Source organism: Felis catus, chromosome B1 (assembly GCF_018350175.1).
Source record: "Felis catus isolate Fca126 chromosome B1, F.catus_Fca126_mat1.0, whole genome shotgun sequence".
Classification (NCBI taxonomy): domain Eukaryota; kingdom Metazoa; phylum Chordata; class Mammalia; order Carnivora; family Felidae; genus Felis; species Felis catus.
In genome coordinates, this window is record NC_058371.1 from 80,068,577 (window position 1) to 80,083,677 (window position 15,101).

The following is a 15,101-nucleotide window of genomic DNA, read 5'->3' on the forward strand; positions in this document are numbered from 1 at the left end:
TAGATGTGTGTGAGTGTTGGTGGATGGAGGGCGTAACATAGGAAGAGGAAAATACTGTTTTCATAAACAAGTGAATTTATGCTGTTGTCTTAGACATAAAGTACTTTACTTGAATTGCCTGAAACTTTTCACTTACAAAGGTGGTGAACATTGGTTGGGCTTTGATAACCCGGAATGCATTTGGCCTTTCTGATAACAGTCAATTTTCTTCTCAGGAATTACCTTTCACCTAGTGTAGTTCAACTGCTATCAGGAGTCCAAACCTTCCCTAGACAGGGAGGCAGGTGCACCTTTAGCTATTGAAATCTCCCCTTCCCCATACAGTTGAATTCTGAAATGAGCTAAAGGACAGGAAAATTGGTGGGAAATCCATCAGGTCCTGGAAACATCTTGTCATTCCTGCCTCCTTGCCTGGGAACCACCTTGTTAAATATCTGTGCTCAAAAACAGTTCTCTTGCCTCTCATGTGAGATTCCTCCAAGTAAATTCCTCTTTGCTTAAGTTAATCAAAATCAGTTTGTTTGCTTGCAACCAGAGCCCCTCCGTTGTAAAGTTATTTTACAGCTGGACTGAAGCAGCCCTATGCTATTTCCATGGATGGCTGGATGTTTAGCTTTGACTCTTGGCCAATTTAAGGTTAATGGGCAAGCGCACCAGCTTACTAATGATTTATGACGTTCTGTTTATAGTCCAAAACTCCCCTGGTGAAACCCTAGGCCAGATTGTTTTTCAGTAGATTTCACCTGATGGAACCAGTTGGCCTGGCTTGGTTAATATGACCTGGGGGCATAAAAGACCCTACTGTGAATTTCTGCCTGCAGGTCTTAGAAAGCCAAGATACATAGTAAAATTTTAGCGGTTTAATCCAGAGACCAAGCAAGCAACTACTTCAGCAAATAAGAATAATCCCGGAGAATTTTGCCTGGAAGGCTGTTCAGGTTCCCATGCTGACATGCACTTTCTCTCAGTGCACCATAACTTTTGCCTTTATTTTAAGCTTTAGGACAGCATGCTCTGTGAAGTCTCGCGAGTCTTTTAACCTAACGTGAGTAATCTTTGTGGGACCTTCCCTGCCACAGAAGCAGATGGCACTTACAGAGTGATGAAAGGGCCTGAGACAAGGAGTAGGTAGAGAGAGGGGCCTGGGTGGCTAGCGGTCTTTAATAACAGTTCTGGTGAGGGGGAATGTGTGGTTTGTTCAGCAGTGGGTAGAAAACTAAGGGGCACTCTAGACAAGTTTTATAAGATACTGTTGATTAAAATGAAGTCAGGAGAAACTTTAACCTGAATCTGATATCAAACCCCTTGTGTACTGGAAGGATGTCAGAGCCATGGTTTAATGGTGGAGTTAATAAGCATGTTTTAATTGTTCTTCCTGGGTGCTTCTTCTTCTTTTTTTTTTTTAATATGAGATTTATTGACAAATTGGTTTCCATACAACACCCAGTGCTCATCCCAAAAGGTGCCCTCCTCAATACCCATCACCCACCCTCCCCTCCCCCCCCACCCCCCATCAACCCTCAGTTTGCTCTCAGTTTTTAAGAGTCTCTTATGCTTTGGCTGTCTCCCACTCTAACCTCTTTTTTTTTTTTCCTTCCCCTCCCCCATGGGTTCCTGTTAAGTTTCTCAGGATCCACATAAGAGTGAAACCATATGGTATCTGTCTTTCTCTGTATGGCTTATTTCACTTAGCATCACACTCTTCAGTTCCATCCACGTTGCTACAAAGGGCCATATTTCATTTTTTCTCATTGCCACGTAATATTCCATTGTGTATATAAACCACAATTTCTTTATCCATTCATCAGTTGATGGACATTTAGGCTCTTTCCATAATTTGGCTATTGTTGAGAGTGCTGCTATGAACATTGGGGTACAAGTGGCCCTATGCATCAGTCCTCCTGTATCCCTTGGATAAATTCCTAGCAGTGCTATTGCTGGGTCATAGGGTAGGTCTATTTTTAATTTTCTGAGGAACCTCCACACTGCTTTCCAGAGCGGCTGCACCAATTTGCATTCCCACCAACAGTGCAAGAGGATTCCCGTTTCTCCACATCCTCTCCAGCATCTATAGTCTCGTGATTTGTTCATTTTGGCCACTCTGACTGGCGTGAGGTGATACCTGAGTGTGGTTTTGATTTGTATTTCCCTGATGAGGAGCGACGCTGAACATCTTTTCATGTGCCTGTTGGCCATCCGGATGTCTTCTTTAGAGAAGTGTCTATTCATGTTTTCTGCCCATTTCTTCACTGGGTTATTTGTTTTTCGGGTGTGGAGTTTGGTGAGCTCTTTATAGATTTTGGATACTAGCCCTTTGTCCGATATGTCATTTGCGAATATCTTTTCCCATTCCGTTGGTTGCCTTTTAGTTTTGTTGGTTGTTTCCTTTGCTGTGCAGAAGGTTTTTATCTTCATAAGGTCCCAGTAATTCACTTTTGCTTTTAATTCCCTTGCCTTTGGGGTTGTGTCAAGTAAGAAATTGCTACGGCTGAGGTCAGAGAGGTCTTTTCCTGCTTTCTCCTCTAGGGTTTTGATGGTTTCCTGTCTCACATTCAGGTCCTTTATCCATTTTGAGTTTATTTTTGTGAATGGTGTGAGAAAGTGGTCTAGTTTCAACCTTCTGCATGTTGCTGTCCAGTTCTCCCAGCACCATTTGTTAAAGAGGCTGTCTTTTTTCCATTGGATGTTCTTTCCTGCTTTGTCAAAGATGAGTTGGCCATACGTTTGTGGGTCTAGTTCTGGGGTTTCTATTCTATTCCATTGGTCTATGTGTCTGTTTTTGTGCCATGGGTGCTTCTTCTTGATCTTGCTTCCTCCACATAATTGCATTCTCTGGTTTGCATCCTTTGTACCTCTCTACAGTACTGTGGCTGCTTGGTGAATTTTAAGCTAAGATCTAGTGTGTGTTTTTTGTGAGTCAGTGGATTATGTGTTCCAAAAATGCTTTTAATCCATTGTGGTCAAGTTGTAGACTAGTTCTGGCCCCCAGAGAATTACAGGATTCACAAGACCCATGGCTCCGTGCCTCTCATTTAGAATCACTTACGTCATTGTGTTATCAGTTATTTTTACATCTTTTTAAAATCTTGATTGCAGTGGCTTGTCATTTATCTTTCCATCCCCAACAGCATCAAGCAAATCCCTAGCACATAGTGGGTGCTCAATAAGCATTTATAGAATAAGCGTATATGTGTATGTATCTATGTATCTGATGTCCAGGCCACCAAACACCCGTAGAATCCTAGCGTTTTCCTTCTGCTGCAGTGTCATAATTTTGAGAGTGGCAAAAAAGTAATGCAATAAATCAGTACAAGAAAGGAAATTTAAAATGCAGCTTCTAAAGTCTGGAACGGCTTGAATTTTGATCATGGACCTCATCTGTTGCCTGTGAGTCCTAATGCAGACACAGCCTAATCTTATTGTGACCTACCTGGTTTAGTACTTTGTGATGAGGACTAGCATTCTTATGGAGGAGCCAGAAGGACTCTAGATCCACCAAAGCCTTTAAATCAATCCAGGAGTATTTATTGTTCCGTGTGATTTTACTTGCGTTTTACTGAATTCTAATTCTTTGAGAAGGCTGAGGGTCCATAGACTAAGGTGGTTTTGTACAGCAGTTAGATTCTAGCATGGACTCTGAAGACAGATGACCTGGAATCAAATTACATTCCTGTAATTGCTGGCTCTGTTGCCTTGGACAGGTCATTTAATCCTGCTATGCCTTACTTTCCTCATCTGTAAAGTGGGGATGATTAAAGCACCTACTTCCTAGGTTGTTCTGATGATTAAAAGACTTAAATTTATGTAAAGCGTAAAGAATAGTATCTGACATATAGTAATCTCTCTCTCTCTTTCATGTAATTATTCAATAAACACCATATTCAAGGCCTCACTGGCCAGAAGTTTGTAATATAATCTGGAAGACTGCTTTTAACCTGGTGTTCTCTACATTTTTTTCTGGGTTATCTTTTCATATTCTCTCTAGGCAGGTCTTCCTGTGTGTATACAGATTGGAACATGGGAGCAGTGTTCTGTCCTCACTGGTCAGGCACCTTTTCATTTTCAAACGACTGGGTAACCAATACAGATGCCTAAATCAATTGGGAAGAAGGAAGTCTTGAGTAAGAATGCCTTTTAGCCAGGTAAAGATTGATATGTGTCCCATCAAATGAAAACAAGGAGCAGGTAACTCTCAGATGTAACTCACATGTCCCTCTAAGAAGCTCACGAGGGAACTCTACTGTAGGATAGTCCCGTCTATCCTTCTCTAGGAGACCGTATTTCGGTGTATAGGACAAATTATCTCATAGCTCTTTGAAAGACAGTGTTATACCCTTCACCTTTCAAAAACATATATAAATGGCTGCCCCTAACCACTCTTATAGCTTCAGAAATAAAATTAAGTTAGAGTAACATTAAACTTTAAGAAATATCATGGTCTAATTGAGGTCACTTAGATCAAACCAAATATTTAAAATTAAAATAACTGAAATTGACAAATGATTTTTTTTTTCTTCGAATGATGCCCTTTTCCTTCTTTCTGATCATATGTGTGCTAACCTCTATGGAGAGTGTACACACATGTGTGGATGTGAAATCTCCCTCATTCACATGACTGGAGGCCAGTTCCTTCACATGACCCCATGCTTGGAATGTGGGAGGGCTCAGGCAAGAAAGGCTTCTAGAGGAGATTCCCTAAACTGTCAGAGGTGGGGAATGGCCATGGGTTCAGACAGACTGAGCAGTCGGAGGAAAGCAACGGGCTTGCTGTGGTTGTGAAGGATGGCGTCCCTAATGGTTTGAGAAACTCCCAGTGTTAAAATACACCTTTGAGCCTATACAAATAAACCAGCATGAGAAAGTTTACAATGTTGTTTTTAAAAGGCCAAAGGAAACACACCTCTGCTGTCATTTGGCCATTACTTGTGATCCTAGGCCTAGAAGCTGACACGGGGGTTCAGAGAGCCTTGTGGTAGTAATCTGTAGGATAGAGGAGTTCTTTCAGTTGTGAAGTCTTGGTTATTGAAATTTGTTTACCTTCTCTCCTTAGGGTTCATTTCTTCCAACATGGCATTTCACAAGAGTCTGCTTCGTTAATGTCCCAAATTGACCACTAGATGGCAACATTGCCCTTTTATGTTACAGCTTTGGCTACAATAAACTATTATTCCAACAACCAAAGTTAAAAAAAAATTAAAAAGTAAAGACTAATAATTTAAATGCATCACTACGTATAATAGGAATAAGGTAGATCACATTAAATTACTAATTTGTGATTTACTTACCTAGAAAGAAACTTGACAACATTCTCTTTCATTGCATCCTTGGAGAACAGACATTTGTGCCTGGTGCTTATAGACTGTACATGTATGGCCTCGGTTCCTCTAGTGTTTGTGGCTGCAGAGACGTGCCCAGATGTTGGATGGTTTGTTTTTTTTTAGTTCAAATCATTTAACCTCTTTCTTGATTTCACAACATCCTAGAGCAGTGGTCTCCACACCCAGAGACATAATATTAAATAAGTAAAAGATTACGGAGACTCTTCCCCAGGGATTCTGATTCAGTAGGTGTAAAATGGGGCAGGAATGTCTGGATTTTTAAAATCACCTCCACATGCTTTTGATTATCAATAAATTTGGAAGTGGACCTAGTGCCCTTAATTTCTCCAGCAACAGAATCCTCAAAATAAAATGAATTTTAACTCAATTTCGCTTAAAATTGCCATATACACTTTTTTAAGAGAAAAAGCCTTAATTAAAAATACTCAAGCATCTCAATTATGAAAAAGTTGAAATCACTATAATAACAGTAGAGCTCTAGTAACTGAAATATTTATTCACCCTATATGTCCTAAATAAAGGTTATCAGATCTGCGTATGGGCTGGAATTGATTTGATGTGAAAGACAGCTTGCTAATGGTATTGCCTCTCCTATGTGCTTCTCATAGTGGAAGATTCTCAAACTGGGGAGTGGTGGATTTGTATAGGAATAATGTCAGACATTCCAGAATGATGTCCCTCTATTGTCACATTAAGTATTGAGATGTGTATCTTTAAAAATCATGAATTGACACTTTTGAAAAATTTGGGGGTCCCATCAGCTATATGGAATACTTGTTTTCTTTGTCTTTTCTCATTTTCTTCTCTTCTCCTCTGTTTCTCTGTCTCTGTGTGTCTCTATCTCAGTCTCTCTCTGTCATTACTTGCTCTGATCTTTATTTACTTCCTGGTTTAATGTGATAGCTTGGGACCAAGTAATCACAGTTTATATATTATTTGCCTGGACCTGTTTGAATCAACTGGACTCATGAGTTTTTTCCTTTATCCAATATCATCTTTTCTTTTTTGTAGTTAAAAATATCGGTCAGCATTAGAAAAGAACACCTCCCTTTTCTGGTGTTAATTCATGGGTTTATATAAAGGTCCTCATAAAGTGCAGGGGCATCTGGGTGGCTCAGTTGATTAAGCATCCATTTCGGCTCAGGTCATGATCTCTTGGGTTTGAGCCCCGCATCGGGCTCTGTGCTGACAGCTTGGAGCCTGGAGCCTGTTTTGGATTCTGTGTCTCCCTGTCTCTCTGCCCCTCCCCTGCTCTCACTCTCTCTGTGTCTTTCAAAAGTAAATAAAACATTAAAACAGTTTAAAATTAAAGTGAAGATACCTTTTAAAACGAATAGAGAACAATTTTGTTTTCAAAGAAGAATACCAGGTTTCCATAACATGATTCTCCAGTTTAAAAGCATTAAATCTGCTGTTCACAGAAGATTCTGGGAAACTTATTCCTTTGTTAAATCCTCTTTTTCTGTTTCTCTGCTTCTTTGATAAATCCTTGAATTTAAAGACAAAAAGATTCCTATATGTTGGATGTCACTTCTGTTTTTTTTTTTATGTCTATTTATTTTGACAGAGAGACAGAGAGCAGGGGAAGGGCAGGGAGAATGGGAGAGAAAGAATCCCAAGCAGGCTCTGCATAATCTGTGCAGACCCCGACACAGGGCTCGGTCTCACAAATCGTAAGATTATGACCTGAACTGAGATCAAGAGTCAGATCTTGACTGACTGAGCCACCCAGGCACCCCTCACTTCTAATTTTTTGAACACAATGGCAAAGGGAAAAAAAAACAACACAGAAAATGGCACATGAATTGAAATACACATTGGTTTTAGAGTCAGCTACACAATTTAGAGGAATCCTCATCTGGACAGATGCTTGTTTTTCTTGCCATAAGTGGTATCCACACTCACCACTTCCTGCATCCCAGTGCTGGTCCTTGGCAGCAGGAACGGAGTAAACAGAACATTCTACTGTGAAAGTTTTAACTTAGATGCTGGAGACTTTGAACCTGCACTTAGGAAAGAAGCGCCCCCTTAGCCGGGCCAGCAGAGGGACCTGGAGGGCCGCTGTGTCTCTAGGCCCAGCCAGAGGAATCTGTGTGTCCAAATAAACATTTATTTTCTGAGAGTTTTATTCCCTGTTCCTCTCCCTTAAAAAATGCAAGAGAATTATCTGTAGGAAAATATTCAGATTTAGATCAAAACGGAAAAAGGAAGCAGTGCTCTCTAGTGAGAGAGTTAAACCGTACCTCTTCCCTCCTGAAAAATTGTCAGTGATTTTGATTAGCAGGAATCACTGACACTACAAATCAATCCTGTTTTAATTTTTAAAAGACACTTGGGGTGTGTTTCACAGCGCCTTGTTTCTGTGCAAACTGAAAAATTAAAATAAAATAAATTTTAAAAGTATTTTAAACCAGAAAAAGAGAGGGGGAGGCCTCTAAATTTAGAAGCTGCCAGATCTTAAGCACCAGAAAAGCCTGTTCTGGTTTCCATATGTTTACCTTTCTGCAAAGCTGGCCCATAGCGTACCTTCCGTCTTCAAAAGGAAATCCTGGCACCTGGAAGATTGGGCTGACAGTGAGTATTAAAATGACTTGTTTAATGAGCAGCGTGATTGAACCACGTAGGGAATGCTGAGGAGTTTTTTCGAAGGACTAGGTTTGGTGTTTGCATTTTGTTATGTTGTGTGCTTCCACTGTCCCTTATTTTGACAAGCTTTCGAAAAGTTTGGGATGAGCATGGGCAATTTTTCTTTTTGCTTGTAAACCTGGTTGCTAAAAAAGAAATGGGGCCTCTCCTTACCTGCCACTAATGGAAGACGGGCTGTGCCACTTAAGTGGCTTTAAGTGAGACCCTTGGCATTAATTCAGCACCAAAGGTTTTTGAGGTCTGTATGTACAGATGAGCAGGGACCATGAGAGATGTGCTTATTCTTTTAAGGCACTAGGCCACCCTCCACTAAGTAAGGGCTGTTTACTAAATGGCGGGTGAGTTGCCAGTCCTTAGGGCTGGAAGGAACTGACTTTCAGAAATCATTAACTGCATTCCACGATGCTTCTTGGAGATGCAGCTTTGTTTCAGAGGTCTGCCTCCTCCCTCCCCAAGATGAGGATCTACTGAGTTTCAATTCCCCTAGAGTCAGTATACATACTGCCTTTCACACAAGAAGATTGTGTTCTTTAGAAGTCTAACCTAAATTTCCCTTCACAAATTTAAGGGATTATTTTTTTTTCTTACTAAGAAAATACAGAACCCCCCCCTTTTTTTTTTGCCAAGGCAAACATACCAAATTCCTTTGTTTTATGTGTTTGTCATTTTGCTTTTGAAGCTTGAACGTATTTCTCAACTAGCTCAGTTTTTTCTTCCGAATTGTTTTGAACTTTTTACCATTTCCTTTATTTATGGAGGCTTGGACTGAAAACAAGATGATGTTAAATAACTAGTAAATGTTGAGTTAAAAGAAATTCAGAATAATATACTGAAAATCATACATAGAAATATAGTATAAACCTACTGTTGAATAATTCTAAGTGTTGTGGTTGCCTAGCAGGAAGAAGAAAATTGCATGTCCTGTAAGTGGGCAGCTTTGTTCACTCCCAGTTGATAGAATGAGACTCATTTCCTTAACAAATCCCTTAAAAACAAACAAGTGGGTTGTAAATAGTCTGAAGATTCCAGCCTCTCTTATCCTGGAGTTTTCACATTTTTTTGTGTATGATAGTTTTTGTCATGTCTTCTTGGGAAGAGGGAGTCTGTTTTGTTCAAAGACTTTCCACTGTTTGCTCACTGCAGAGCCATTTTATGAGGGTAATTTAAAAATTGGAAAATAACTGCAAATGTCTACAAGACAAGAAGTGTGTATTTTTTTTTATTTTATTTATTTTTTTTCAACGTTTTTATTTATTTTTTTTGGGACAGAGAGAGACAGAGCATGAACGGGCGAGGGGCAGAGAGAGAGGGAGACACAGAATCGGAAACAGGCTCCAGGCTCCGAGCCATCAGCCCAGAGCCTGACGCGGGGCTCGAACTCACGGACCGCGAGATCGTGACCTGGCTGAAGTCGGACGCTTAACCGACTGCGCCACCCAGGCGCCCCAAGAAGTGTGTGTTTTTAAAAACACATGCATAGGTACATGGCTTTAAATGGAAAAGACTAACATAGTTCACTGATTTTGCTGAGATGTTACAATGAGGTGATTAAAGGGAAAATTTGCTTCCTTTACAGACTTCTCTCTTCACAAAATCTAAGATTTCCGTTCACAGTGCTGCAGATAAGTTGGAGCAACACAGCCATAATCGGGTTTTAGGGAGAAATGCTTCCCAGGTAGGGAGCACAGACCAGCAATAATTGGTAAAGGCGTAGTTGCTTCAGAAACAACTCTTCCGGCCGACTCAGAAAGCAAATGTGCAAATGGCACTGGATCCTAAAGGGGCCAGTTACACCCATTAGAAAAGGAGGTAGTGTGTGTGTATGTGTGTGTGTGATTTTCCGTGGCCAAGGGCTTTTCACCTCTGTGGCAGCACACACAGGGTAGCAAGAATTGCTTGGTTAGTTCTTTCTCTGTGTTGATGACCGAGACCCAAACGAATGTAAGCTTTTAGATGGCGAACAGGGTTTTCACTTCTAAACAAAACCACAGAAGATGGCACCGCCTGGGGAGAGCGGCCACTGACAACCGAGGGAACGTTAGATCAACAAGGACTCTCAACACCGGGGTCTCCTGGTTGCAGAGAAGGAAACAGGGCCCAGACACCAGTTTTTTTTTTTTTTTCCCCGAGATCCCACAGCAAGACCCAACTGGCAAAGCCACTTCCCCGCACACAGGTCATTACTCTCCCAGGTCAGAGAGGGCCACCGGTCCTGGTCCTTGCCTTTCTTTCCCACCGGCTGTCTGCTTCCCCTCTCTTCCCAAGGGGAAAATGTCTTGAAACAACAACAGGAGTATTTGCTAGGTTTGATTTTGGGGAATTAACTAAGCTCTTGGTTTAAGCCAGATCAGAGAACTGTGTATTTTCCCTGGTAGAGAACAGACTCTCGTATGCTTTTATTGGTGCCCCTGCCATGTACTGAGGGACATTCTAGGAAGAGGCTCTATAAAATCTGCTCTTTTACTCACGGCAGGGATTCCCAGGCTGCCATCCACAAAATCAGGACGCTGGAGAATGACCCAGGGGAGAAAGTATTCTAAGTTTCAGAATCTAGGAAAAACCATGATTCTCCCCAACTGTTGGTACATGTTTTTTGTTTTTGTTTTGTTTTGTTTTGTTTTGTTTTGTTTTTTAGATGCTATAAATCTTGTAACTGAGCGTTGTTCCTTTTTTGTTTAGGCTGTAAGGAAGCATCATACATCATTAGAAAGGTGGTATAAGGTAGTGGTTAGAGCTCAAACCTGAGAATCAGAAAGGCCCAGGTTGCAGCTTAGCACCCATGGTGACATGAGAAGCCTCAGTTTCCTCGTCTGTACAATGAAGATGGTAATAATCTGCCTCGTGACTTTACTGTGAAGAGTAGTTCTTTTTTCTCACAAAGGTAATTAAAGGAAAACATTAGGCGTCTTTTGTGGCTCCTGGTCAATGCTTAATAGATGTTGGTTATTGTTGTTATTATTTATTCACTCAACAAATAATAACATACAGTTAAACAGTAATCGTACGTCAAGCACTCTCCGCTAGATACCGGGAATAAAATACAGAGCAACCTAGACCTGGTTCCTATTGTCAGAGAGTGTTAAACCAGACAGCAGAAGAAGCAAGCTGTTAAGTAAATGGTAAAGTGTAACAGATGCCATGATGAGGGAGGAGCGGTGGGGGCATGTTTCAGGAGCACATAAACTGGAGATGAACTCAGAACTGGAGGAAGAAGTGCAAGTTCACCCAGTGGAGAGGCCAAGCTGTGCAGGGAACAGCACATGGGAATTGCTGACAGAGATTTGGTGTGGCCGGAGGGGAGGGCGGAGTGGCAGGGGACCCCGAGACGGGGCTGAGAGCAGTGAGGGGCCAGGTCATGAGAACTGTGTAAGCTACAGGGAGGAATTCTGACCTTACCCCAAATACAGCAGGAAGCCGTCAACGTGCTGCGAGTGGGAATAAGACCCGATCCAGTTTGCTTTATAGAAGCATTACTCAGGAGTGGAGAGTGAGCTCAGAGCAGGTGAGGCTGGAGGTGTGGGGACCCCAGGCAATGACAGGCACTGCAAGAGGGTCTGCAATCCACAGGTTTACACCTTCTACCTTCCAGCAGCTGCGCAGGAGTGAATGGTTCTCGTTTACATAGAATATGTAATTAAATGTGATTAAGTGTAATATGAAATGAAATAACTTCTTTGGCATTTGCTTTTTCACCTATTTCCCCCTTTGCTCCGATTTCAACTGTTTATGGTATCCTTTTGTATTGTGTGTATCGTTGGGTAAATCTCCTGAAACATATTTTGTAGGATGAAGTAGGAAAGGGCGGAGAGAGGTTACTTACGAACTACTACTCCTTTCTTTAAATACATTTATTTCAAAGTAGCTGTATGGTTTCTGTCTTGGGTTTGACCTGGTTTGGGAGAAGCGCTGTATAGCTGAGTCTGTGTGTGTGTTCGCTATTAAATGCCTTGTATCCTTGTTGAGGATGTGACCCAGATGGCCTTACCATTTCAGGACCAGCTTTCCTCCTGGGTTAAATGTCTGACGTAATTCAGACTCCTGAGTATTTAAGCCAGTACCATCAGGTTACTGAGCTCATCACCTCTTCACCCAGTGAGGTGTGTGAAGACAGAAGATCTGTGTAGCCAGTTGATACTAAATTGCATAATAGGTTAACCTGAGTCCTTTGAATTCAAACAAAAGAAGCTCTCAACCTGATTGGAATTAACCTACCCTGACTTCCGCTTCATCTTTCCTAAAGCAAAGATGATACTGATCGGCAGGCAGGGAACCTGATGGGTGTTAATGGGGGGTTTTCAAGTTTGTCTTGCTTTTCTTAAACTATTAAGAAAGAACAAAAAACATTATTTAGAATGAAATCAGTTTCCAGGAAGGGAAAGAAAGAAAGCTGAGAATTCATTATTAAAGAAAGAAATAGAGCCAAGGTGAAAAAAAGGCCTTCTCACATCTCCTGGCCAGGTGCTCCGTGCATATAAATGTTTCAAGTTAAGCTTTAAGATCAAGGGAAAGTCTGTAGGGAGCCTTGTCTCCTGGAGATCTGCTTGCTAGAGCTGCTCCTGAATACAGGCTGCCCATTTTTATTTGGTTATTAAGGATTAAAGGGGCGACGATTCTGGAATGGTAGTTCCCTGGTTTCCATTAACTTTGTACAAGATAGTGAAAAGCAAGCTTCCGAGGGAGGGTTTGCATATGTATTTCGTGCCATCAGCTCGCCTCCTTCCCTGTCATCTTCTGTGTATGTTTAACAGGAAATTGTCCTTCCTCTCATGAGCTCTAACTAGAAGAAAGCTGCCTCGTTGCAATGATTGAGAATCTCTGTGCCTTTCAGAAATCCTCCTGGTTTTCACAGGAGTGTGGAGAGAAGATGAAAAGAATTTCACATTAGGTGGCTGGTTGCTCCAGATACTAAGGCTCAGCAATTGCCTTGGAAAGCTACTCGCCTTTGCCCAAGTTGGCTGGGCTTTCAGCGTCTGAATACGTGAGCAGGGAGGCATCCTATCATGTTTAAAAATTTGCTTTTTTATTGTTCATGTCACAGCCTGTCCTCAAAACTAAAGCATGTCTGAAGTTACTTTCATAAAGTGCCTGAAAAAGTTTAGCAATAAAGTAGCATCTGCCTGAAGAGAAGAATGCCTTATCCTTGTGGTGGGTAATTGCATTGCAAAGATCTCGTTGTTTGGGGTAATGGATGCCTGTTTGAATAAGGTCATTAAAGTAAAAGTATGTGTGAAGAGCTCGGCCTTCAGAAAGAGCAAAATAACCAAAATAAAAAGCGAATTTCCTGATTTAATCCGTTTCTTGCAAACCATGTTTTAAAAGCAGAATGGGATTCTCTCCCTCTCTTTGCCTCTCGCCCCCTTGCACACACTGTCTCTCTCAAAATAAATAAGTAAACATTTAAAGAAAAAATAAAAACAATGAGAACGCAGAGTTTATAAAAATGTACGCTTTCTGTCGTAATATTTTTCAATCCCACGACAACCTAGGAGATACTATATAGACCAACAGACTGGATCCAAGACAGCAAAGTAACTTGTCTTGTGTCGCATGACTAGCAAATGGCAGACGTTGGAATGGAACTTACTTATTTTGACTTCAATGCTTGTGATTTCAGTACTGCACATTTTTCTTCTGTTATTCCCAGGTTTTGTTAGGCTGCATAATATGAATGCTGCAGATCAACTAGACAAATATAATTCTGGGGCAGTCTCCCTTATTGTGTGTTTTTAATTGAAATTCTTAATGTGCTCCAAGCCTCATTTATTTTATAATTATAACCTCATAGTTTCATGTTCATGGCTACTCAATATCATGGTTCTTTTAAAAGTCATAATCGTTACTTATATGTCCGTAGTTGTTAGGACCTAATGAGGGACTCAGTTAAAGATTACAGAGTTGTAGTTCACTTAGTGATTATAGCAGACTTCTGTTAAAAAGTGAGCTTCTTCTGTTGGAGGTGGAATAATAGCTTAGAAATAGAAATTTTAAAATATTGTAGTGCTATGTGTAGTAATTTGTAGAGCTCTGCAAGATACTTGCTGCTTTCAGCTTTTAAATGTTTATTTTTGAGAGAGGGAGAGAGAGAGAGAGAGAGAAAGAAAGAAAGAAAGAAAGAAAAGGAAAGAAAGAAAGGCAGAGGCAGAGAGAAAGGGATAGAGAGAGGACCCCAAGCAGGCTCCAAGCCATCAGCACAGAGTCTCATGCAGGGCTTATGCTCACAAACCGTGAGGTCATGACCTGAGCCAAAATCAAGAGTTAGACGCTTAACTGAGCAACCCAGGGCGCGCTCCGTCGTTTTGGCTTTTAAAATGTTCCTGAATGCTGCTGTTCCAAAATGTGCAGTACAGAGGCGGTAGAGAAACCTCACGTTGAGGACAGCATCGTTCAGGGCAAATGACATTACATTTATTTACTCGTTGATTATTTCTTAGGAAAAAAGTTACTGCATTTAATGGGCACAGGAATCTGGAGCTGTTGAGTGTAGTCTTGACCAGATGTGGGATGTGACTCTCTCTGTTGCCTCCACCAGCAGTGCCTTAGGGGAGAAGAGATGTGCCAGCCTCACCCACTCATGTGGCAAGTTTCAGCCCCATTCTACTGCGCTGGAGAACATGAGCTGGTCGGCTGCTAGAGGTCAGAGGGAAGAGGTCACTGACCTTAAGGAGCTTAGAGTCCGCAGATCCAGAGGTAAGGAGCAGGGGCTGGTGGGAAGGCAGCACCTTCATTAGTCAGGCTGAGGATCACTGAGACCCTCATGGAAACACTGAGTGGAAGTGTAAAGTGAAAAAGCAGTGTTGACTTAGCGTGACCGTCTCTATTACATAAACTAATGGGATGGCAATAAATTATTTTGTACTGAAATTCTTGTTGCCAGTGTGCATGGTGAAAATTTATAATACCATTGCTTTGCACCAGATTTTTTTTCCTAAACATGATTTATTATTGTAAGACATCTCTGCTTTAGGGTTGATTGGGGATAAAAAAAAAATAGAGAAAACAACATAAGGAGAATCATGCTAATAAAAATAACACAATGAAAGTTGCAGTGTGGATGATCTACAGAAAGCCAGTCTGCTGATTCTACTCATAGATTCCTGTTGTCGTTTTCCCAGGAAC

The 15,101-nt window shown here is 41.2% G+C and overlaps 1 protein-coding gene across 3 annotated transcripts in view; it reads left to right on the forward strand.

Annotated features, from left to right (window-relative positions):
- TTC29 (tetratricopeptide repeat domain 29) overlaps nucleotides 1–15,101 on the forward strand; it is a 677,245-nt gene that overhangs the window by 250,958 nt on the left and 411,186 nt on the right. For 2 of the 3 annotated variants that reach the window (XM_045055789.1, XM_045055787.1), the window contains one exon: nucleotides 14,515–14,672. The gene's annotated coding sequence lies outside the window, so the exon portion shown is untranslated. The remainder of the gene's footprint in view (nucleotides 1–14,514; nucleotides 14,673–15,101) is intronic. The other variant, XM_045055788.1, reaches the window with a different exon arrangement.